The 24,037-nt window shown below is 45.8% G+C and overlaps 1 protein-coding gene across 2 annotated transcripts in view; it reads left to right on the top strand.

The window, feature by feature from the left end:
* The window catches only part of LOC146185200 (uncharacterized), a 48,998-nt gene that overhangs the window by 12,451 nt on the left and 12,510 nt on the right, over window positions 1–24,037 (top strand). Inside the window, exon 1 of one of the 2 annotated variants that reach the window (XM_084606170.1) lies at window positions 23,490–23,656. The exons of the other annotated variant lie outside the window; for it this stretch is intronic. The gene's annotated coding sequence lies outside the window, so the exon portion shown is untranslated. Of the gene's footprint in view, window positions 1–23,489; window positions 23,657–24,037 lie in introns of those variants that run through there. 2 annotated transcript variants of the gene reach the window in all.

Genomic DNA, 24,037 nt, shown 5'->3' with positions numbered 1-24,037 from the left:
AGATGACTCTTAAATGAGCACGCGGAAAGAGGTAGTAGTAGTAGTAGTAGTAGTAGTAGTAGTAGTAGTAGTAGTAGTAGTAGTAGTAGTAGTAGTAGTAGTAGTAGTAGTAGTAGTAAAAGACTTTTTTGAGGCGTAACACTTCGACGCCTAATACATCGATGGCCTGCTGGACGAGCAGGCGTTGTTCTTCTTCACCCTCAGCACCAAGCCAGTCCACCCAGGCCCAGATAGTATGGGAGGAGGCGGGAAAGAATCCCGATTGCAATGCAACCGGACATGAAAATAGGCAGTGTGAAAGGTTGGCATTAGGGGAAGGGCAGTTGGGGCATGATGGATTACGACGGAATTTGTAGAGATGTAGCCGTGCAAGGGTTATGAGTGTATTCAACTGTATTTGCCGAAAGATATGAGCCTCCCGAACGGAAAGATTAGTATTGGGGTCGGGGTAGAGCTTGCGGTTTAAGCGAGCAGCATTGTAATATTCGCTGATGGTGCGAAGAGACAGTCTCGACCCGCCCTCCAAGGATCTTAGCCAGGGGATGAACGGTGCCCGGTTACTAGTTTCAAGGGGATTGATGAAAAGAGGGAGGTAGGTAGGTAGCAACTTTAATGATTCAAAAAAGAACCAAGTGCGGGGGGGTAAAGGGAAGTGAGGGAGCAGGACGATGATGTGCCCTCAGGCCGCTCTAGATGGCCGGGCACTTTTGAGCTTCGGCGACCCCTCGGGCCCAGCTCACTGTCAGAAGCTGTACCTCCGGCAGCGAGCTGCGCAGAGCAGCCTCCCATCGCTCCTGATGTTTTGGCCCTTGAAACGGGGGCTTGGGTTTGTTCGGGCAGTTCAGGAAGACGTGAGTAAAGTCGGCTCTGGTGCTAGGACACAAGTGGCAGTGAGGAGAGGTTTCGCCACGGTTTGTAATAGAGAGAAGGAAAGGGGTTATGACTGTGGCCGTCTGAAGTCTGCGCCAGAAAGCCTGTTCGCTTTTGGGAGAGATTTATGCGGAGGAGAATACAGCAAGCGGAAATTTCTATAAAATACGGTGAGGTCGTGGTAGTTAAGAAGCCGATCTCTGGCACTGCGAGACGATGGCACCAGGTCGCTCTCAGCCCGGTTGACGAGTGCTGGGGCTTGGGAGTGAGCGGCCGTGTTGCCCGGGTGTTCGCTGTGCGCAGGGACCCAGAGCAGGGTGATAAGGTGATTCGGTGGAGGGGATGATGCTAGAATGTTTGCGGCCGGGGAGTGGATTTTGCGATGGGCATAATTACTAATTGCTGTTTTGGAGTCTGAGAAGATATACTCAGCAAAGGAGTGTGTGATTGCTAGGGCAATTTCTGCTTCTTCAGCTTGCAGGGAATCCTGCAAATTTGGAATGACGCACTAACTATCGTGTTCTGGAATCCATCCACGACGGCTAATGCGAAAGCTGGTCGGTTTGAATATTCGGCCGCGTCTACGTAAACTGCCGGAGCGCCAGGAGGGTAGTGCTTGTGCAAAGTCTTGGCTCTAGCTTTCCGTCTCTCACGATTATGCTCCGGGTGGGTATTTTTGGGAAGAGGCGGAATGTAAAGATTGTTGCTAACAGCGGTGGGAGGATTGCGCGTGGCCGAGGTATGACCGGGTAGGTTTATCCCAATTCGGCACAGAAGAATTTGGCCGGTTTCGGTATGTGAGAGTCTGTGGTACTGACTAATGAGGTGAGCTTCTACCAGCTCTTCTAAGGTGTTGTGAACCCCTAGTTGAAGTAGTTTTTCAGTAGGCGTTGATTTAGGGAGGAGGAGAGCGCTTTTGTAAGCTGTGCGGATAAGTCTGTTGAGTTGCTCGGTCTCCGTGGGTGTGAGGTAGAGATAAGGGATGGAGTAGGTGATCCTGCATAGGCAAATTGCTTGAATGAGGCGACGTGTGTCTGCTTCCCTCATGCCGCGATGGCGATTGGCGATACGCTTAATTAGTGAGGTTGTATTCAAAATGGCAGCGCGAATTAATTTTATGGTCTCGGCGTTTGAGCCGTTGTCAGAAATACTGAGACCTAAAATTTTGATTCTGTTGACCCTGCGGATGGGGGTGTCGTTTAATGTGACTTGAATAGTAGGGGGTTCCGTTCTTTTAGGTTCATGACTATGAGCTCAGATTTAGCTGCGAGAAGCTTAGACCAATGCTGCTTGCATGCGTAGCAACAGTGTCAGCGGCCAGCTGAAGCGCTAACGGGATAAGAGTAATGTTAAAAAGAAATGGGGACAAAACTGCTCCCTGGGGCGTTCCCTTACTGCCTAGCGTGAAAGGGAAAGTTTTTACTGTGCCTAATTGTAGGCAGACGGATCGGTTGCTGAGAAAGGCAGCAACATAGTCATGCGTGCGAGAGCCCACGTTTAGGTCGCTCAGTGATTGTAAAATGGAGGAGTGGGTAACATTATCAAAGGCCTTCGTCAGGTCCAATGCAAGGATAGCTCTGGTGATCTGAGGGAAAATGGGATTGAGCACATTCTCCTTAAGTTGTAACATGACGTCTTGAGTTGACAGGCCCGCGCGGAAGCCAAGCATGGTGGTGGGGAAGAGCTGGTTTTGCTCCATGTATCGGTTAAGTCGATTTAGGATTACGTGCTCGATGACTTTACCTGTGCAGGAGGTGAGAGAGATTTGTCTCAGATTCTTAAGGTCTTAAGGTTTTTTAGGTTTTGGTATGAAAGTTACCTTGGCTGATTTCCATTCCGGGGGCAGCGTGCCCTGGTCCCAGTGTTGATTCATGTACCTAGTGATATCTGTTAAAAAACGACAAGAAGCTGAGCAATCAAAATTAACGTTAATTTGATTTGAAGTTCCACCAAGTGCACAAAGCAGTGGATGACTACTCGGCGAAAATACAAATCAGTGGCCTGGTCTTGCCCCGCGGATCTCACACACGGGCTCGAATAAAAGCGGCAGCAGCGTTTACACGAGCGCTCGCTGCGATCTTGGGAATGAAGTTTCAACTGGAGTAGCTCCGAGATATTTTCGAAATGTTTACAAATATAATGGGCACTTTCTTAGAAGCTCCCCATCTGGTAACGCTTTTCACAGATTCTAAGCATATACTTTTAGTAAACTGTCTTATATTAAAGAAAGAAATGCAGGCTTAAAGCGCTGTTTCATGGATGATGTCACGTGAGAGTGTTATCCTACTACTCCTGCTCCTACTACTTTTTCACGGCAACAAACTATATACGGTGTCCTTCAAGAGCCAGTAGTGACATCTGCACCATATCCTGCCACGTCATCACCAGAGGAGGGATAACCGCGTTGATGAATTAAATGTAAACCAAACAGAAACATGAATGTACCAGGAATGAATGTACCAGGAAGCTATGATATGCTGATAGATTATCTGCGCAGATTATGTTTTATCTGCGCAGTACAAGCAGATACCAATTGTGTATGGGTTCATTTTATGGCCACAGTATGCGGTATTCGCTCGCAAAGTTCAGTGGTCACATTAATTCCTTTTATTAAAACAATGCATTTATATGCACTGCTTAGTCTCATTTTTGGCAATCGTGTACCAAAAGGGGAAATAACAGTGCGCTAAAAAAATTAAATGGTTTTAGGGCCACATGCAATAATAATTTATACTGGAAAAGTACAGCCCAAAAAGACACACGCCGAAAAGAAGATGGATGGACATGTGCGATGTCTACTTCTTTTCGTTGTGTGTCTTGTTGCGCTGTACCTTTCCAATATGGACTAATACAACTTACCCGATTGTCTATCCTTCTTCAACGCATTAATAATACTATACTCTGTCTTTGCAGCAGGTCTTTGCAGGTTTTTTTTTGTAGCACGGTGAAAGGCAGGGGAGCCTTGACTCATTCGAGATCATGCGCATTAAATACATAATTGTGCTCTTATGTGCCTCTAGCCCCTGCGCACTATAATAAATAATTCTATTTCTACTGTCGCCCCCGCGAATCCGTGGGGAGCGAGAGGTGCGTAGGCGTACAATAACCTATTCTAGTACGCATGATCCTGATTGGGCCAGGCTGCCTCTGCCTCTGGCGGTGCTACAAACGACTTCTGAGACGGAGTATAAAGATAAAATTTCCAAATTGAAATATGCTGCAGTTTCTCCAAATGAAGCTGAAATCAATAACGCCGATTTCTCGTGCCGTAGCCCGTTAAAGAAAGAACGCGTTTCAATGAATAAAAAATAATTTAGTCAACCAGCCTGTCAACCAGTCATTAGTTCATTTTCTTGTTCAATAAACCTAGTAGTAATCAATAAATTATGTAGCCAGGCAGCGAGCCACTCACCAGGTAGTGAACCAACCCATCAGTGTCAGCCAGTGAATCAAGAACCAGACAGTCAGCAAATCTATAATCCAGTAAGTGAGTCTGTTAATTCTTCACTAAATAAATTAACAAGTCAGTCAACCAATTATTTAGCCAATCAGTAAATCATTCAATAAATAAATAAATAAATAAATAAATAAATAAATAAATAAATAAATAAATAAATAAATAAATAAATAAATAAATAAATAAATAAATAAATAAATAAATAAATAAATAAATAAATAAATAAATAAATAAATCACAAAGACACAAGGCTACTTCGGTTTGTTGTGTACATCGCATCCTCATATGTGCTAGATGATCGTGCGGTGAGTGAGAAGAGACTTTGGGGTCGACTCTCCTAGGTGTCCGTGCAGACAAGTTAGTAGGTGGTGGAGTAGCTCTATAGCTACTTTCCCCTGGTGCGCGGATGCCCCTGAGCTAGGCGCACTGCATGTAAACGGGGACTCCAGGGGTCTTCGGTTGCAGTTACGGTGACCATGTTGGAAAGAGTGGTACGTTCACCCGTTCGCTGGGGACATGATGATTGTTCCTGTTTTGTGTCCTCGTGTATTCACACTGAGGGGTGCGGATTGTTTTCTAAAGAGAACCATGCTAAAGAGAACCATACTTGCTTTCAGTCTCTGTAAATCTGTCTTTGAAGACGCGAATCTCAAGTTTCCGGCAATGCGATTTCACCAACTACTTCCCGATGTGGGTAATCTGCGAATCTAACTTAACTCAAACAATCAGGCTATCCGGGTACGAATCGTTTTTCTCTCATACATGTGTAGAGCGCAGCAAAGACCAGGTGTACATCCGCACTGACATGACGTACGTTTGCTGCCCAGTCTCACCTCACAATGAAAATCAGTACTCATGTTTCATGGTGAAGACAAAAACGTTGCAAGTCACATTGATTGCAACATATGTGTCTCCTTCCTCACAATTGGATGGAGAAAGGCTGAAGGCCACAGATAACCCGAGCTCCTTGGATAATTACTGGCGATTTTACCGCCCACCACTTACTATTTGCAACTTCCAGAATCAATGCCAAAGGAAAGAATCTGGCCTTATTTGCGTCTCATAGTGACTTCTATATACTGAATGACGGCAGTCCGACTTACCTATGCGGCTGTTTCTACTGCCGTTGCCTGGACCTCACATTTTTTTCTCGGTCTTTGCACTGGTCTGTTCAATGGCTTTGTGACGTGGAGACCCATGGGGGTTGCCACATTCCAACTTACCTGAAAATAAATGGACTTGATGCGTCCGCCCCAACTAAGCTCATGCACATCGACTGTACGGTATTTAAAAAGCGTGTAGAGGAGGCGTGCAAGGTAGCCTTCACTGGCATGTTAGAGGACAATATAGCAAATGCTATGAGTGTTGCTAGTAATTACATCTCATCCTCCAAAATACGAAATGACTTTGACAGCGAATTGGAACACTTACGTGAGCTCTTCGGAAGCGAGCAGAAAGACGATACAGACGAACCAAGTGCTTAACTGATCTGAGAACGGCTAGACGTATGCGAAAAAAAAATCAAGAAAAGAATGGATAGACTGGCGGACCAGCGCTGGAAGTCTTCTGCCAATAATTGGATACCAGAAAGCCCATGTACAGTCTTTGTCAAAAGTATACAGCCCAAGGATATTTCTTTCCAGCCCCGTAACAGAGCTTGTAACGCCAATCTATCGTTCGAAATCTCATAGATGACAAATCCTGTCCTCATTCTCCTTTAGCTTGAATTCACACTCCAGTATTGCTGCCAGGAGCCGCGTTACAGGTCTTAGAAGAGAACTCCTTGGGCTGTATACTTTTGACAAAGACTGTACCTCATCTGGCAGACTGTTCGGGGCCTTCGTACGTCTCCACAGCAAAGACAGCCATTCTGTGCTTTGGCTGCATATCATGATCGCAAACAGATTCAAGCAGCAATTCACTTCTATAAGGAAATTGCGCGTGCCACGACTACCTCGGTTTATAATAAAGGAGTAATTACTCCTTGTCATCCGCCTGGACACATCTCGGTTTCCCAGTGTGTTCTTCCTGCCTCACGAGAATCAGTGATAAATGTCATTTTTTCTCGCGAGGAGCTCGACTTTGCTCTTTAGAGATGTGGGCGTTCGTCATGACCAGGGCCGGATGGAATCACATCTTGGCAACGCAGCGCGAGAAGACTCCTCAAACATTATAACCACTCTAGGTTCGACGGTGTTGTTCCCCAGGAATGGAAATCAAATCACTGACTACCACGCAAACACGCATTCTTAGACGCATACAACTAAATACACTGCTTACTCCTGCAAGATCGTTTCTATACCGATACAGACATTCCCCCGCATGCCCAAATTGTTCCGAACACTATGCAAACTTGGGACATTGCATGTTTTCATGCTTGTCGCAATTCAATCACCCCACTTTCCATACCCTCTTCTCCCAACGTGGTGGGCTTGGTTAGCATCTGACAAACTGAATGATCAGTTGGGCTTGGTGACCCTGGCCCAGGACATTCCTGACGCTTAGTAATGCGTTGAATAAAGTTGTTTACTCCTCCTCCTCCAGTCGGCTTATATCCCTACTAAAAGCAGGAAAATCTCCGCTTGAGCACAAATCCTACAGGCCAATAACCTTGGCCGGATGAGCGGGAAAGGTGATGGATAGAATGGTTTTGACGCGCCTTGAGTGGTACCTTGAGCTCCATACAATATACCTGAAAGCATTAGCCGGCTTTCGGCGGGGTCGCTCCTCTATTGACAACGCCGTTGACCTCGTGACCACGGTTCAACAGCAGAAACAGATGAAATGTCTTTCCGTGGCACTGTTTCTTGATATCAAATGTGCTTACGACAATGTGGGCCATGAAGCCATCTTTGATGCGCTGGAAACTGTGGTAATTGGTGGTTGGATGTTCGCGTGGATAGGGAGCTATCTGACAAGATAATTTTTTACTCAATGTGAAGGTGTCTCGACTCCAGCGTATTATACCTACCATGGTGTGCCCCAGGGTGGTGTGCTCAGTCCTAATTTATGTAACACTCATAGCCCTCCCAGAGAATCTCCCTTCCACCGTCCAGGTATCAATGTATGCCGATGACATCTGCATTTGGGCCTCCTCTGTGACGCGTCTCCAGGTGCGTGCAAGACTTGAACAGGCAGCAACACTAACCTCTTATCTTCAGAAGAAAAGTCTCAGCGTTTCACCGGACAATTGCGCACTAGTGGCATTTACACGCAAATCTATGAATTCATACCCGGATTGTATCGACGGTCATAACATTTCTCACTACAAAACTCATCGTTTCTTAGGGATTCTGATAGGCCGCGATCTATCATGAAGCCCACATTGCACCCCATTAAAAAAGAAGCTAGCATCCATCGCTCACTTACTCCGCTTTCTTGGCGGAGAATCATGGGGCTGTACGGTACAGTCAATGATTAAGTTGTACAGAGTACTATTCTTAGGATCCTTGCAGTACAGTACTGCAATACTTTCGAATGCGCGCAAGACTAATTTGCGTGCCACTCCAGGCAATCCAGGGTCATGCCCTTCGCACATGCCTGGGACTCTCTTGGAGTGCATTGAAATTGGGAAGTATTGCACTCGCCAAAGGCCACTCGCTTTCGACGTGTATTGCTCTAGACTCTTTGCGAATGCACACACGACATATTTTAAGGATTGCACAGCATAACCTTACGCAAGGCTCTCTGCAGAGACCATATTCTCCATTTGCAAAGATCATAGCAACGCACCAGTCATCCATCGCAAAACAGTTCACTTCGGCAGCACGATCTCCGTCGCCACGGTGGTGTCTGCAGCTCCCATGTGTGCGCCTTGCTATTACGGAGATATCGAAGAAATCGAATTTATCAACGCCAGCCCTTCAGCAGCTGACACTGTTCACGCTACACAATGACTATTGGAACCATATTAAGGTCTACACGGATGGCTTGGTAACCCCTACTTGTCTCGCCGGAACGACAACGGCGACAAGCACACATTTACCATCTCTATTTCTACTGGAGCAGAACTAGCCGCCATTCGTGCTGCTGTAAAGTATATCTCTGAACTCCTCAAAACTGGGCTGAGTTCTGTGATTACAAACCTGCCCTAAAATGTCTTCAATGGTCTTGAGTCATGGCGACCACGAGCAGTTTGTAGCGGAGGTTCGACATCTGCACCACCAGGAGTTACAAGAGGGTCACGAAATTATCTGCCAGTGGATATCAGGCCATACTGAAGGCAACAACCTAGCTGACAATGCTTCTCGATCGGCTCACGATACACCTGCATTGTCGAGATACCATTGACAAGAGGTGACGCAGCAAGGCACCTTCGACTGATCATCCGAAACGTGACTAGACAATCATGGTTTATGCCTGGAGGCTGGACGTCCCGCTCGCATCACTTTGACCAGTTACTTCAACTGCAGGTACCACTAGGTCTCCCCTGCTGTGGTGCTACAATGTTGTGTGTCGCCCGTGGCTAGGAATGGCGTTTACAAACGCCTATTCCCATCTAATCGGAATGACAGACTCTCCAACATGTGATAAGTGCGAGTGTGTTGAAAGGATTGCTCACATACTTTGTGATTGCCCTCAATTTGAGCGTGAGCGTGCCTTCCTGGCTGCTACACTTCTCCGCTTGAACTCACACCCTCTTACAAAAGCTAAGATTCTGGGCCCTGGGCAACACCTTCATCACAAAGAAAAGCAGTGAAGGCGCTCCTTAAGTTTTTAAAGGACTCTGGGTTGAGTTCAACAATAAGTTTACACTCTCTACCTCCTTTTACTATAGATTTCTCGACATGTGACACACTCCTTTTCTTGGCACTCTTTCTTTCCTTTTTCTCCCTTTGTTCCACTCCCCACGTGTAGGGTAGCTTCTTGGGAATCGCCTAGTTAACCTCCCTGCCTTATATTCTCTCTCTCTCTCTCTATACATGGGAAGTAGCTCATATGTCCTCACTTTTGGGCTTACTAGATTTCTTATGTTGTCCAAAAAGGGGGATGTGCTGACATGCGTCTGTGTGCCAGTGACGTGACAATCGTTACGTCATTGCTCCTCTACATATATGGCTGTAATATACCGAGGAGCGTTTTTCGCCCTTGGCTTTTGCACGGACTACGCTGTTCGTCGATGCGTTCCTGACTGCGTTACGGCGCTCAAATTGGTTGCGCCCGAACGCCATGACAGCCAGTATGCTCGATACCAAGGTGAGGAGTATATGTTTGGTAGGAATTCCTTTTCTCTGTTGCCTCATTTCTATGCTCTGAACATTTCTCTCGTTCTGCTCTTTCTGCCCATTCATGAGTTCTTTTGTAACATACTCGAAGTCATCATATGAAATGACTCATGCTTTTGTAAGCTCTGATGGACAAATAAATAAATAAATAAATAAATAAATAAATAAATAAATAAATAAATAAATAAATAAATAAATAAATAAATAAATAAATAAATAAATAAATAAATAAATAAATAAATAAATAAATAAATAAATAAATAAACAAATAAATAAATAAATAAATAAATAAATAAATAAATAAATAAATAAATAAATTGTTTGACACCATGGGAGAAATGCGGCGCTGCTGTCGTGCGACAAAACTTACTCTTGAGCCCTATTCCCCGGAAGCAGTGCTGTAGCGGTTTCTTCAAACAAAGAAACTACGGCAAGGACTAGCTGCTGGTCGTCAGGCCATTAATCTACATATGCGCAAAGTCTGCAAGTTTGTGCCAAGTTATGGGCACATTCGCACATATAACGTCGGCAGTATGTATCCATATGTATGTATGTAGGCATGTAGGTATGTAGGCATATGTATCCTCGCCTGGCAAATGGAGGCGTGTGCCCCAGCGGTTCGGTGAGAGGCACTCGCCTCCATTTGCCAGGCGAGGATACATATACCTTCTAGAAAGATCGAGTCGCTTTTTCGCCAGTAGGGTGATGCTGACTCGTCCAGGAATAGTAAGGGCATAACGTAACATACGTTGAGTTAGGCACTTTCATCGATCACTGGTGGATTCTTTTTCCTTTCGTATTTTGTGCGGCGAGCGTAGGCAAATTTTTGTTAAAAATGCCATAAAGCCTTGACATTGATTCCGCGAGAACCGCATATAGTGTGGTGTGAATCTTTGAGCAGCACACTGCACAAATAACCTCGCCAATCAAACGTTACCCCCCTTCCCTCTCCTTGTTCCCCGTCCAGTGTCGAACGCGCCACATACAAAAGCCCTGTGACAAAGTGAAGCGGTGGAATTAATCGCCTTTATAATGCACATGAGCACAAAATGTCGGCTGTTCCGACCCTTTTTTCTGTACTCCGCTTTTTTTTTTATACAACGGTGTACAGCCATATGCTCAACACTGTTGTGATAGTGTTGAAGAATATATATATGAGGCATAATTAGTTTATCACTCTCCTGGCACTTAGTATGGGAGTTAGCAGAGCCGGATGCGTATACCGAATCAACCTTTGCCGATTTGTTGTCACGAGTGGCTAGGCAGGCCGCACACTTGCCGCGCCGCATTAGAAAGCGCACTCTCGGCGCGTGTAGGTTACCGCAAATACATGCCGACTATAAAAGGTACCGCATTCGGTGTCTGAGCATTGAGCTCTTCTAGTGGCTACAGATGTGCACAAGAGGCGAAGAAGGGCGAAATATACACAAACTCAACTGCAAATTCAGGCGGACAAATGAACCTCCACTCTCCTGACGCATGTTCCTCCCACTACCAGCACAATATTTAGCTTCCTGCAGCCAGCCCCAGGCGCTTCCCATCGAAATGATCGTCGGAAAATATGGATGATTGGCCAAGAGCTTAAAAATGTATTTACGGAGTCCTCTTCTACTTGACCTCGTTGTTACAAACTGACATCTGAAATCACATAGGGCTCTGCTTGCGACAAGCGGGTGTAATTTTCTAATCTGCCCTCAAGCGTCGCTCTGTTAGAAATTTTCGCACGTGTGCTCTTGACGAACGCACTACCCTCTCTACTCCCACGCCGACTTTAATCGTGACTCCTTTAGAAGGGTGCGGCATTTGTGTAGCGGCATCTTGTTCGGCGGAGCATTTTGCTGAAGTTGATGCTTTCGTAAGCATTCATTCGCCCGCGGGCGTGCTCTTCAAGGATACCGATCGTTCGAACCGCTTAGAAGAGCGACAGTCTGGAAAATGACGGCACGTGTTGTTTAACTTCGGCGTCATTCGCTGCATTTAACCAGAGCTCCCCCCTCTCTCCCTATCTCTTGCATTTTGGAATTTGAGCGAGGCCCCAATGCCTGCCGCAGCACTCTCTGCTTTTAAAGCATCGTGTCAACGTCCTGTATCCCTTTGATATTTTGTGTAATTGCTTCAAATATCTACCCATGAAGCAGCAGAACGCTCAAGCGAACATTGCACATAAGTTGAAGCTAGAAGAACGATACATACTCCATACGTAATTAGAGTGCCATGGCGCTTTCTTAAGGGGATGGGCTCTAAAAGAAAGAAACTGCATGCGCATTCATTGGCACAACATGCCTTTGAACACAAGTGCATCTTTCTACTATATTTCGATTTCTTTGGCGTTTAAAAGGGTCTAAAATAAATATTTTTAAGGCCGCTTCATAGATAACCGATGAAAGAATTGGCGGCACTTGACATGCGCCACTGCATTCAGCTGGAGGTGGTTTTGACTTGCCGTTGGGTGCTTATAAGGTGCAATGAAACTTTGGAAGTGGTTTCCGAAGATTGGCGGCAGAATAAAACCAAAGCTATTGCCGTAAAGGTTTGTTAGCGAACTTCTAAATTTATGCAGTTTGCATTAGAGGTCAAAACTACAATAAAACTTTGCCTAGTATGGCCTGTACTTGTTTTTTTTTTATCTCCTTTTCCTAACATCGTCTCAATGCAGAGTCCTGAATATTTGTTTGGAAGAAATGGGTATGTTACACAACTACCACTTTAGAATTAGACGACTAAGGTATATCGCCATCTTTGTGTTTTGTCAGAGCGTTAACCCTACTGCTCACACTTGTCATGGTCGCGTTATTCCGCAATATTTAAACAATGAAAGTCGCCATGGCAACGGCGCGAATTCGTCGCATACCAATAGTGCGTACCATGTGACCTATATTGTCAAAAAATTGTGAACAAAAATGTGTGGAAAAACATTGCCGCCCGTGGGTTTCGAACCCACACCAGAACAAACAGATCAGCTTCCTTGGTTCAAGCGTGAGAGCGCTGTGATATATTTGTAATATTGTGTAAATATTGTAGATCTCGAGTGCAATATATAAAGATCTATCATATCGCTTCAGCCGATCACGCCTCGTATAAAAGTGCAGCATGCTCTAGCGCTGTGCAGCAAACATGGATGTCTTCGTCAAGTTCCAACTGCAGCACACTCTTGCGCTGTGCAGTGAACATCGTCGTCTTCATGAAGCTTCATATACACCGCTCCTTCGTTTAGGCTAGGTAAATACGTCATCACATATGCCATCTGGTCGAGTGTGTCCGAGACCGCGAGCCTAGTGTACGGTTGACTACGATCAAGTGCTGCAGGTCAACGAAGTCAGCAGCGCAGATGGGGCAGCCGAACCTGAGTCGATGGTACCGAACCAGAATCGGCTGCCCCAACTGCACTGCTGACTCCGTTGACCTGCAGCACTTGATCTGGACCTATCCTGGCACGGCGAGCCTCCGCGCCCGCTACACATCTACTCACCATATCCAGACATACGAAGACTGGACAGACCCTGGTACCGAGGCCAAGCGTAAGCTTAGGCCCTGCTGGGCTTCATTTCGCAGTCTGGCGCCCTCACCCTCACCTAACCCCCTCACTTCTTCTATAGGCCGCCTTAGGTCATCCTTATGAATAAATGTTTATGACAGAATGAATGGCGAATCTACCAGGCGGCGTGACAGAAAAAGGCGGCGTGGCGCAGTCGAAGCCACTCTCACTAAAGACATACTGCAGCCGTGCCAGATAGGCTGCCGAGAACATCGAATAACAGGCTGGCAGAAAGCCTGCGCTCGAGAATATTATCAAGCGCGGTAGCGAGCCAAGATCGAAGCAGCAGCAGCGAATTCGGCGACCGCCGATGGCTCTTTAAACTTGGTTAAAGAATAGTTGAACCTCTACCATTTTTTAAAATTTCATCTTCGAAGAAAGAGAAAAGAAACTGCAGTGATTTAGCTTCTTGTAAGCCTGAACGGAAGCGGAAGCTTCATTTTAATGGTTACGCCTATGGACGAGCTTGTGATCAAACACACGGTTAAGCACTGGTTCAAATGGTAGTTCCGACCTTATTTATGCCAATGAATACTCTGCGATGGTGCGTGAAGCAGTGAGACTTTGTTTCCATTTTGTTTATCTGCGTTGTCGAGTTGATGGTCTTGCGTTGGAGAACCAATTAAGCATAAACTGATGCTTCATTGGGTGGTCGTCTTTGGTTGCCATTGGTGCAACTGCAAGTCAAACCTCTCTTCTGCCATTGGTACGAAAGATGTTTCATGCTTTGGGTTGTGGTCACCCACGGCGACCATAAGTTCCTTCTCTTGACGATATTTTGGGGAAAGGAAGGCACAGTATACTTCGGATGGACACCACGGAATCATGGACACCCACACTTCATTAGGCCGAGGTCACTTGAAGGTCAAATTTAGTGCCACGCGAAGACCGGTCCTACCTAGCGCAGTGAACATTTAGCTTCAACTGTAAATTATTTTAAAAGAAAGGGAATGGCGCAGTATCCGTTAAGATCACTTGAAGGTGAAAACCGGCGGTACTCTGAAGGCTCGAACTTCCTGCCGTATTGAAGCTTCCGCTTCAAAAACTTCAAGCGCAACAAGTCTAGAGAATTGCTTGATGACCTTGTCGGTGGGTACATATTCGAAAACTCGTGTGGCACGAGCTGCTTCCCGAATGTGGTCGATGAGCGTTAACTGATATACCAACGACACGCTAGTATTTTGACCCGCCCACTGCTCGCACGATGTTGGGCTCTTAAGGCTTGCTCGTAAGACGTAAGGGTATTTCCTGCTCTTGAGGCGCAGAGTTTGTAGTAGTTCACTGTAAGTGGGAAAAGAGAGCGTACAGTGAGACTGGGTAGTATCCGCTTCAGTGAGCCCTAACCCAGCCTGACCTTGTACCGAAGTAATTTGCTTATGTTCTTGTAAAGGGGTAGCGGCAAATAGTTTTACTACCATTTTGGGGTCAACCTTTCATAATCACGGCAGGCTCACATTGATTATGTTGTGATAATGTCGTTAGATAATGTCGTTAGTCTGCCTTGGTGTTTAGCTGCGAAGGCTACATGTATGGGTTTAGGTGTAGCGTTTCTTTCTGCCCTTATGATGCCTAATGCTAGTGGCTTGTATATGTGGTCTGCCGCAACTATTGAAGATACGCCTCATTCAGATATTCCGTAACGTCCACGGGGGCAGAATATATGTTATTCTAGAGTCTTTGTTGTTTAAATATATCCCACGAGTGTTGCGTGTTCCTACGTGCCGTTGATGATGCATAGGCTCAGGTATCAATGCAACCATTAAGTGATTCCTAATGTGGTACCGTACTGTTTGTTTTGGCTTCCACAACGTGCAAAACTTCCGGGGAGCTAGTTCTGTGAAGGATGGGAATTGAAGCCTTGTTCTCCGGCTGCATAAGGTAGTCGTCGGGTTCACGAGAATAGACTTCTACGGAGACAAAAAGCTGTGTTTCCCACCGATCAACAAGCCGGTCGGGGACGAAACATCTCCCAGGTACGGCGGGTGAGGCGCTCGCTGTAACGATGGCGGCTCCCGCGACTGCCGTCTGAGATGTAGTTTAGGCTAGAAATTTTACTTTGGAACGAAAGCGCAGGAAACGTCAGCTCGAAGCAGCCTCCGCTTCCCTGTAGCCGGCTCCCACCAAATTTTAATTTTAGGCCGTTACCTAGTATAGCCAAGCCATTGTAAAGGCCCGATGATCAAGCCAAATTTTTTATCCTTTCCATTTCTGGCGAAAAAAAATCTAGACTGACTCAGATTTTTTTCCAACATAAACATTCTTTCCTGTTTTTATCCTCCGAGTTCTTCTACATCTCGCTACAACAATTAAAAAAAAAAAGAAGAAAGCAGCTAAAGCCAACAGAAGACCGAAATCTGTGCGCCGGTCCTCAAGATCAATCGCCTGCCAGCGGGATTAACTATCTGCAGAAAGCTTTCTTCTTACAGAAACTTATAGCTTCCTAAAGAAGGTGTATTGAATGTCACGCTTCCCTGCGGTCGGGTAAATTCTCAACGACATACGTACATTTGTTGTTTTTTTTTTCTTGTTAATGGTGAGCAGTGAAAGGGACAGTAAGGCACAAAAAAGCAAAGTGACATGTCTCACTGTCAGCCCCTATTCAGAATGACTATAAAAATGTTTGAAAAAATTGATGCCAATAGTATAAAAGAGGACGTATAACTTTAGACGTATTGGTTTTACGTCGCGATGGTGTTGATTTGATTAACCTTAATAGCTGCAGGAAAACTCGCAAGCGAAGCGTTTGGACCTCGCAAGTTTCACCTACTTACAGTTTAACATGGAAAAATGGCATGCACTGAGAATAAATGCTGATGGGATCGCATTTTATAGAACAGTTTCTTTATACACCAATTGCCGCAACATAAGGAAGCAACAAGAAAAAACAACACCAAGCAGCTTTCCTCACTGGGCTCGTTTTGAGTTGTAATACTAATTCATTACCGGAAACACGCGAAAACTAGCGCACCAACAAGCTACGTATTATTTTGTATTCTGAACATTAGCAAACAATTATAGAAAAGTGAGGGGCTCGTTACGCGATACACACAAAGGCATGCCAACAACCGCTGAGACTAAGGAACTGAAATAATTTTATGGTGTTGATCAGTCTGAATATTAAGGTTATCATAGAGATAATTAGTTAGAAAGTAGAAGAAACAATTCTATGCGACCCGCATTATTTGAACCCACGACCTACAAAGTTCAAGTTGGGTGCACTACTACTGTGGTACAGCGACTATTTTGTGTTTCACTAAAACAGCAGGCTATAGAGTCGGCGGTTGAATCTTTCAGGTTCTTCGATTTTTTGTTGTCGCTTGTAGTCTATCACTGAGAGTGCTTACCAGACCTACTCTCGACTATAGCGGCGGAAGTAGAACGTCAATGTTTGCCAAGAAACTGAAATCCTGCTTTCGCAAACGTTCTCCCGAGGTTCAAGTAGTTTAGAAAGGACGCTTGCTTATTTATTGGTTACCTGCGGTTACTTCAATAATAACACCATTAGCGTTGCAAAATTGGTGCAAAATTTGTGCCGTAGTGAAGCGGAGGGCTGAAAGTAAAACGTTTAAAGCAAGACACCTTACGAAAACAACAAATTGTTACATATATGCCATTGCAGTAGGCGGAAGACGACGATCGACAACAGAGACTTAATAACACGGAAAGTTGAGCTAGTTGGCACATATTTTTAAGGAATAACAGCGGGGAGACGAAGGACAAGGAAGAAGACAACACCTGCGCTGACTATCAGTTTATTAGAAAGAAACACGCAAAATATACTCTTTTCACAAACAATAACGCATGTGCAACACCAATCGCCAAACAGATACCTCAGTCTTTTGAATCAAGATAGATTAGTTCACAGTCATGAACAGATACAGAAGGGGTGCTTACACAGGAGTCATGATTTTTATGAATATGAAAGGCTTCACTGATTTCCCTTTTTAGTTTATCTTTGTGTTCGCAGGTGTTGTCTTCTTCCTTGTCCTTCGTCTCCGCGCTGTTATTCCTTAAAAACAGAGACTTAATACGAAATACGAACTGGTAGCTGCAGTTGGTGCTGAGAGGCGCAGATGCATTCACGCAAGTCATCAGCTGTTGTGTCTCTTGGACTAACCTTGCCACTTATCAGTATTAAAGCTTACGAGTGCGCAGATCGTCGCACGATGGGCAAAAAAAATAAAACAAAACAAACTCATTGAAGAGAATGCACCTTTAGAAGTGTTCGACAACTTCCTACCACCACGCGTTCCACACGGTGGAAAATGCATGGACATCAAGAGCGAGTCCTGAGTTGAGCTAACGGATAATCGCTTATCGCGGCAAGCAGGTGCGCGTTGTTAGTGGCAGCTACGCATGTGACTGGCGCATGAAAACATATTGTAACCACCTGTTGTTACAAAATGAAATCGGGGAGGCCTTAGATGCCGACACTTGAGAAACACTGAGGCGAAAGCTCTCAGCATAGCGCCGGCAGCCTCAGCCGACGCGGATACTCGTATATAGGAACGAGTCACATATAGGAGCGCCAGAGCCGCAGACAGGGATTGGAGCTATCACGGCAAGAACACGTAAATACGTCACCAGCTATTGCTGAATAGGGCGACCAACCACCAACTCCGGGAAATTTCTCTAAAAGGTACATAGAAGCTTTACTTCTCCCACTATGTCACTGAAATTACATTACACAGTAGTAAACATCCCTTGAATTTAACTTTTTCTTTCCGAAGGAAAATTTGTTTTGCACACAATTAATGTTGGCCTTGACGTACTTTCTATCTGAAATTTCTTTGCCACGTTTCAAGAGAAAAGACTTCAAGGAGAAAGTGAAAAGCGACGTTAGAACGCTCATAAGTGATGGAACACTGTTTTCTTTGCGCTGATATCAGCTGGCGTGGCAGTGTAGCATTGTTGAATGTAGACGAGTCGATAGACGTACCGAAGCAGTCTTTAGAAGAAAAGGTCGCAGTTTTGGGACAGACTTTGGTATAGAAAGACGCAAAGGGATAAACCGCATAAGGCAAAGTGGCGAAGAAATCGCGAGCCCATTCGGGTGCGCAGAAAAAAATAGAGGATAAGTTATTATGTCTAAGAATAAGGCCTAAGCGACCAACACGGAGGTAAGCAGTGAAGCCTTGGAAATGTCAACATAAACACTTCGAGTGTTTGCCATGTCAGGCGCATTCCACATATTTTTTGTTCAAGCTCCCGGAAGCAGCAAATGAAAAAATGAAGCGAAAAAGGTGGAATGATGTGGACTAGACGTTACTTCGATGCATCTCACATAGTTCAGCGCCTGCCCATCTTCCACTTCACCCGAATCCTGAGAACCTTGTTTGTTTGCGAACCTTGTTTGATTGCGGGCCTAGAGGCCATGCCTTGGCATCATGCAGTCGAACTCCTTCTCAGTGGATTTAAACTCTCGCGCAAGTGTGTTTGAGTTGCATTAGGGGAGCGGTCTGTAGATGCTTGTTCATTCCTGCGTGAAGTTGGCGTATATGTCATTCTTATACAAGTTGTCAATTTTTTTTTTGATTTCTTTGGGAAAGCCGGAATCATGATTGAAAAAAAGAGAGATAGTGCCAGAAATCGCGATTGCTTTTTCTCCAGCGTGTCGGTTTGGTTTCACACAGGGAACGGAAGGGTGATGTTATAAAGGAAATGCAAAGGTGCCCATCTTCCCCCCTCCACCATCTCCCCCCGCGCGAAACTATAGTGCGCATGAGTTTGAATATGTTTGAGAAGGCCAATGAAAGTTATGGTCACATTTTTCCTCACACACCAAAAGGCCTTTCCCAGAGGACGTAAGAAAGAAGTGCAGAAATGTGGGTGACACAACTTGTTACAGTTTATTCTCTGTCAGAAAAAAAGGCGGGGATGGACGTTATGAGCTGTTGTTATTGCGAACTTTAAATAAAACGACTCGTCATCGGCAGGGAGGCTCACTCGTGTCCAAGCGTGGGGCGGAATATATGCATTACCTTCACACATCTTAACAGCTCCTACTAGAGTATCATAATAAATGATGCAGTTGTCTGGTAGCGTTAGAACTCCTGGCATTCACGTCCGTATTGTCCAAGTCAATGATGTGAATGCGACTGATTGAAGATGACTAAAAAATTTACTACAGGGATTTTACTTGGGTATAAAATATGATGGTGCGCAGATTATGTCAGGCTACTCTAACTTTCTTAAGAAGCAACCTCGAAGTTTGTATAGCTTTGTACGCTCCCATAAAGCACCAGGTACCGGCCCGGGCAACATGGACTGTCAGACTGTTTATGGAACGTCCTTTAAAGCGTCCACTGCATGACCCTTTTAACCATGCCAGGCCTGCCCGTACTGGCGTGTTTTAGCAGTTTCTGTATTGTTTGAATTGTTGTCTGAGAAAGCAATAAAGAAAAAAAAATTATTTCGCTGAGTGGCTGCGTGCTCGCCTGGCATGCTGAACGATCCTTGTTCAATTCCCTTGGTAGGCAGGATTTTTTTTTTTTACTTCCCGCTCAAATTCGCGTTGCAGGCAAGACGACGCCGACGCCGGATTGTCTACGACATGGGCCCTACACTCTATCGCGTTAGATTGCTGAAATTAGCTACATCCGGCTCATCCGCATAAAGCCCTCACTTATCAGATACTAAACGCAGGACTTGGGTATATACGGTGACGACATATTCACGAGCAAAGGCTAGAGGAAGTCCCCCTTATATGTCCATCACTGTAACTGCAAATGCTGCATCCAATTTTAAGCGAGGTTTGGCGTTGCCTTTCTATGTGTGTGTGTGTGTGTGTGTGTGTGTGTGTGTGTGCGTGCGCGTGTGTGTGTCTGTGTGTGTGTGTGTGTGTGTGTGTGTGTGTGTGTGTGTGTGTGTGTGTGTGTGTGTGTGTGTGTGTGTGTGTGTGTGTGTGTGTGTGTGTGTGTGTGTGTGTGTGTGTGTGTGTGTGTGTGTGTGTGTGTGTGTGTGTGTGTGTGAAAAAACGTTCTCAGCAGTAGGCATTGATGCTCAAGAGCTCCGCGCTTCAGTTGGCATGAAACTCTCTTTCTTTTTCTTTTTTTTTTTTTTTACGCACTGGTGTAAATTTCCAGGCTGGACGAATTAGCTATATATTTAGACCAAAATTCTGGGGTGCTCTATAGATTTCTCAGACTACGGTTAGTTGCAAAGAACTTTCCCAAGGAAGAGCACTGTGGCAGCGAGACAAGAGCTCTAAGGTGGCTGCAGGCAGAATAGCGGATCCTCAAGTTCAGAGGCTGCTGGTAGAGAGGACGCTTGCCCCTTATTTCAAGTTTCGGCTAGTGGCCAACAGGCCTGAAAACATGTATAAATCAGAACATCAATGGAGAAAACTGTAACGAAGCAGTATATGAAAGTTATATTAAGAAAGACGTGAAAAATGAGATAGGGAGGCAAAGCAGGTTGTCTGTGACAGCTACATAAATTAGGCTGTTTCGTCCACCAGGTGGTCATGGCAGAGACGCAGTGCAGTGCGGAGGGTGGCCTTAATGGAGTCACGGTCGAGCTAGAGCGAGGTCAGCGATCATGAGAGGCCATCACGGTAGCGCCGGTGTTGCAGTAGTAGCACGTGGCTTTGTCATGCCCCGTACGTTTGTGCCTAGGCCTGCCCCCAAAACATGTTTCCATACGATAGTTAACTTCAGCCCAGTTTCTGCATAAAATAGTGCCATAAACTTTGTTACTAAAAGTGGACGAACGCGATGAATCGATGCTAGCAGCCAGTTGATTGGGCTCTCCCCTGCGAATTACCGCGTACTAACCAAACTGTAAGCTTAGAGTTACAAACTGGATTCCAAGGGAAGGAAAGCGTAGCAGGCGGCGGCAGAAAATTAGGTGGGCGGATGAGGTTAAGAAGTTAGCAGGGGTCAAGTGGACGCAGCTAGCACAGAACCGGGTTAATTGGAGAAATATGGGAGAGGCCTTCGCCCTGCAGTGGGTATAGTAAGGCTGACGATGATGATGATGACCCAAACTGTAACCTTGGCTTGTGGCCTGCGTAGACATTTACTACCAGTTATCTCTTATGTCGTTAAAGGGAGGTAAAACAGACCACGCTACCGTAATCATCCTAGGAATATTGGTTGCGCCATATGGTGGAGAAGCCTCAGTACATTAGCATGACAGAAAAAAATATGGGATTACTCTGTGCACGCACTGTACGCGTCTACCTGATAATTGCTCTGAGGTATGCATCTGATTCAGCAATTGCGAACACTGCAGGGCCGCACACAGCCCCAACAACAGTAGCCATTCTCGCGATTTTGTTCACTATCTTTTTATGAAAAGAGTGAACCTAACATTTGCACTTCTGTTTAGAAACTGGGAAATGCAGCCCATGGATGATTAGTACCAAGGGAGCCGAGACCACATACCGTGTCCCAGAGCAGCGTCAGGAGAAGCTTCTCTTCTTTGTCCTATGCGACGTTGTAATGCTTTAGTTTGGTGGCTAGCGACTCTTCTGGCGGATTAAAAATAGCATAGAATGGGTTTCCGAGAAAACCGCTCTGCCTTGCGAATTGGTCATGTTTACTTTCGCGTATCGCTTATGTCACGCATGTCAACAAACGCACCTAGCGGCAGCCAGTTCATTTCAGCTTAGCCCCCCCCCCCCCCCCCCCCCCCCCCCCCCCCCCACGTAGTCGGGAGGCACGCCACAGACATCAGGCCTCTAGGAGGGCTCTGCATATAGAGCGACAGGAAGGCTTAAGTTCTCTTGAAATGCGGCAGAGATTAAGAACGGCGGTCGAGCTTTGTGCTGCTAAATGCATTGCGAGCGGATAGTTTGTTTTATGCTACATTTGTTGCGTTTTTTGTTCTTCAGCACATGAACTTTCTTTCGAAATAAGAGTATCAGCTTTGCATCAACGTCACTTCAATCTGGACGTGCACCTTTAGCAGTTTGCAGTGGTAAACGTCACATCAATGGTTATGAAGCAATGATTGTTTGTTTTTGTAATGAATTCGAGTAGACAGACGAAATGTTATATAATTTTTTTTTCTCTTTATAATGCTGCGCAAGGCAGTAGCGTACGCGAATAACAGCGGGGGCTTCACCCGTTCCTGCTGTAAAATTAGGTTAAATTTTCTCTCCCGTGGTGTGTTGGTTTCAGCTGCTACAACCGAACGACGACTTTGATGCGACATATTGCCGCGAACCAGTGGAAGTTTTATTGATTGTTACTATCAACAACCACCGGCAGCAAGCGGTCTTATCAGTACGAATGCAGTGCATGGAACGACCTTGTTCATGATCGTTTGTCGCGAGACGCGGCTTTATCACTTCCTTTTGTAGCGCAAGATGCGCCGACATTTTTTCTGAGTCATCGCAGCGAAGCAGAACTGTTTCTTCATTGTTCCAGACGCTTCTAGGTTTCTTTGGTCGGCTATCTAGATGATTCTTCGGCCACTGTAAGTGAGCGCTGACGAATGCGACGGGCGTTCGTAGTTAGGCGTCCGCCGAGCACTGATGTTATCACCGCCGCCGAATTGTTTGGTTCTTTAGCGGGCACAAGTCAGCTCAATAAAGAACTTATTCGAGGAAATTTCAAGTCTCCTAGACTGTACCCATAGCCTTACCATCACATCTGAAATCATGCTTGTGGTCTCTAGTCCATGCTTCAATGCGCCCAGCCTGTCCCCCTTCTTTGTAATAATTCATATGTGCTGCAAGTATCCCGAGCCTTTCTCGTTGACGTATAATGAAAATTGGAATAGGAAGGTTTGAAAGGCTCCCTGATTGCTCTGGTATTAACAAAATGAAAAATTCGTTTTCAAGATTCGGTGAAACTCGACATATGTACCCTCGCCCTTAAGAATGGATCGGGTGAGAAAAGCACTAGAAAGAGGAAAAAAAAAAAACACTTACAAAAAACACACCACTATTAAAGGCGTCCTAGAAATCATATCTATCCGCAAACACCCTGATCGATATGGCAGCAGCAATAATTTAGCAAATCAAGGACAAACACCTGCATATGGCACCGAGAGCGGCAGGGAACGCGCGGCGAGTGCATGCGATGAAACGCGTGTTTCACCGTAATCGAGAGAGTGTCCGTGACATACAAGTCCAGCGGCGAATGGGTGAGCTTTTCTGCGAATCGCACACTTAACTGTCTAGAGGGCGGATTCCGGTGAGAGCAGCGACTTAATAGCTGAAAGAGGAACGTGAGAAGGACATGCTACGAAGCAAAAACACAGTTGCATGAGAAGAGAACGAATTGGTGCCGTTCGCGGCCTCATCGCGATGTGTTTGTTCTGCCTCGAAGCGTGTCCGAGCGACATCGAGCCGCCGCAGACGGCGGCGTGCCACCTGCGTCCCGAGCAAATAAAGCAAAACGGGTGCGGCCTTAGACGAGGTGTCACACAGGCTGCTGTGTGGCCCAACAGAGCGGCACAGCTTCTATAACCTTGTATATTTAAGGCGAGACCGGCTGCTGATACATGACCGCTTGCACGAGAGAACGTTCGAGCGACTGCTGTTTGAAGCCGGCGAGACTCGCCTTGTCGATTGAAGCGAAACGTGCGGTGGAAGCGGGACAGCGTTAATCTCGCGAGGTAAGAGGGACGCCTCCGATACAAGCGTGCCATGCGCTAGTGCATCGTAGGCGTGCCCTGCGCACGGTGGCAGCCGCGCCCTTTCATTTGTGACGTGAAGCCGGTTACCCTGCGGCTAGTTCTATGCACTGACGCCGAGTTTAAGCCGTTGTCAGAGAAACAGGGTCCTGGCCATTGAAGCCGTTTGCGTGTACGAGAACGGTTCATGTTAGCCCAATGAGCTCTCGCTGACCGATTGTAGCAGCCATTGATTTAGGGTACCCAATGGCGAAACGGTTTTAGTGCATTCTGGGGCGCTTTCACAGCACTGCATGGTTTTTTAGAGACAGGATGTATCATATAGCGTCACGCCCTCGCATGTGTGCTTATGCCGCTTTGGAA

This window comes from Amblyomma maculatum, chromosome 6, assembly GCF_055883805.1.
Source record: "Amblyomma maculatum isolate TAMU_Amacu chromosome 6, ASM5588380v1, whole genome shotgun sequence".
Classification (NCBI taxonomy): domain Eukaryota; kingdom Metazoa; phylum Arthropoda; class Arachnida; order Ixodida; family Ixodidae; genus Amblyomma; species Amblyomma maculatum.
The sequence above is the reverse complement of the archived record's forward strand: the minus strand, read 5'-3'. Positions and strand labels throughout refer to the sequence as shown.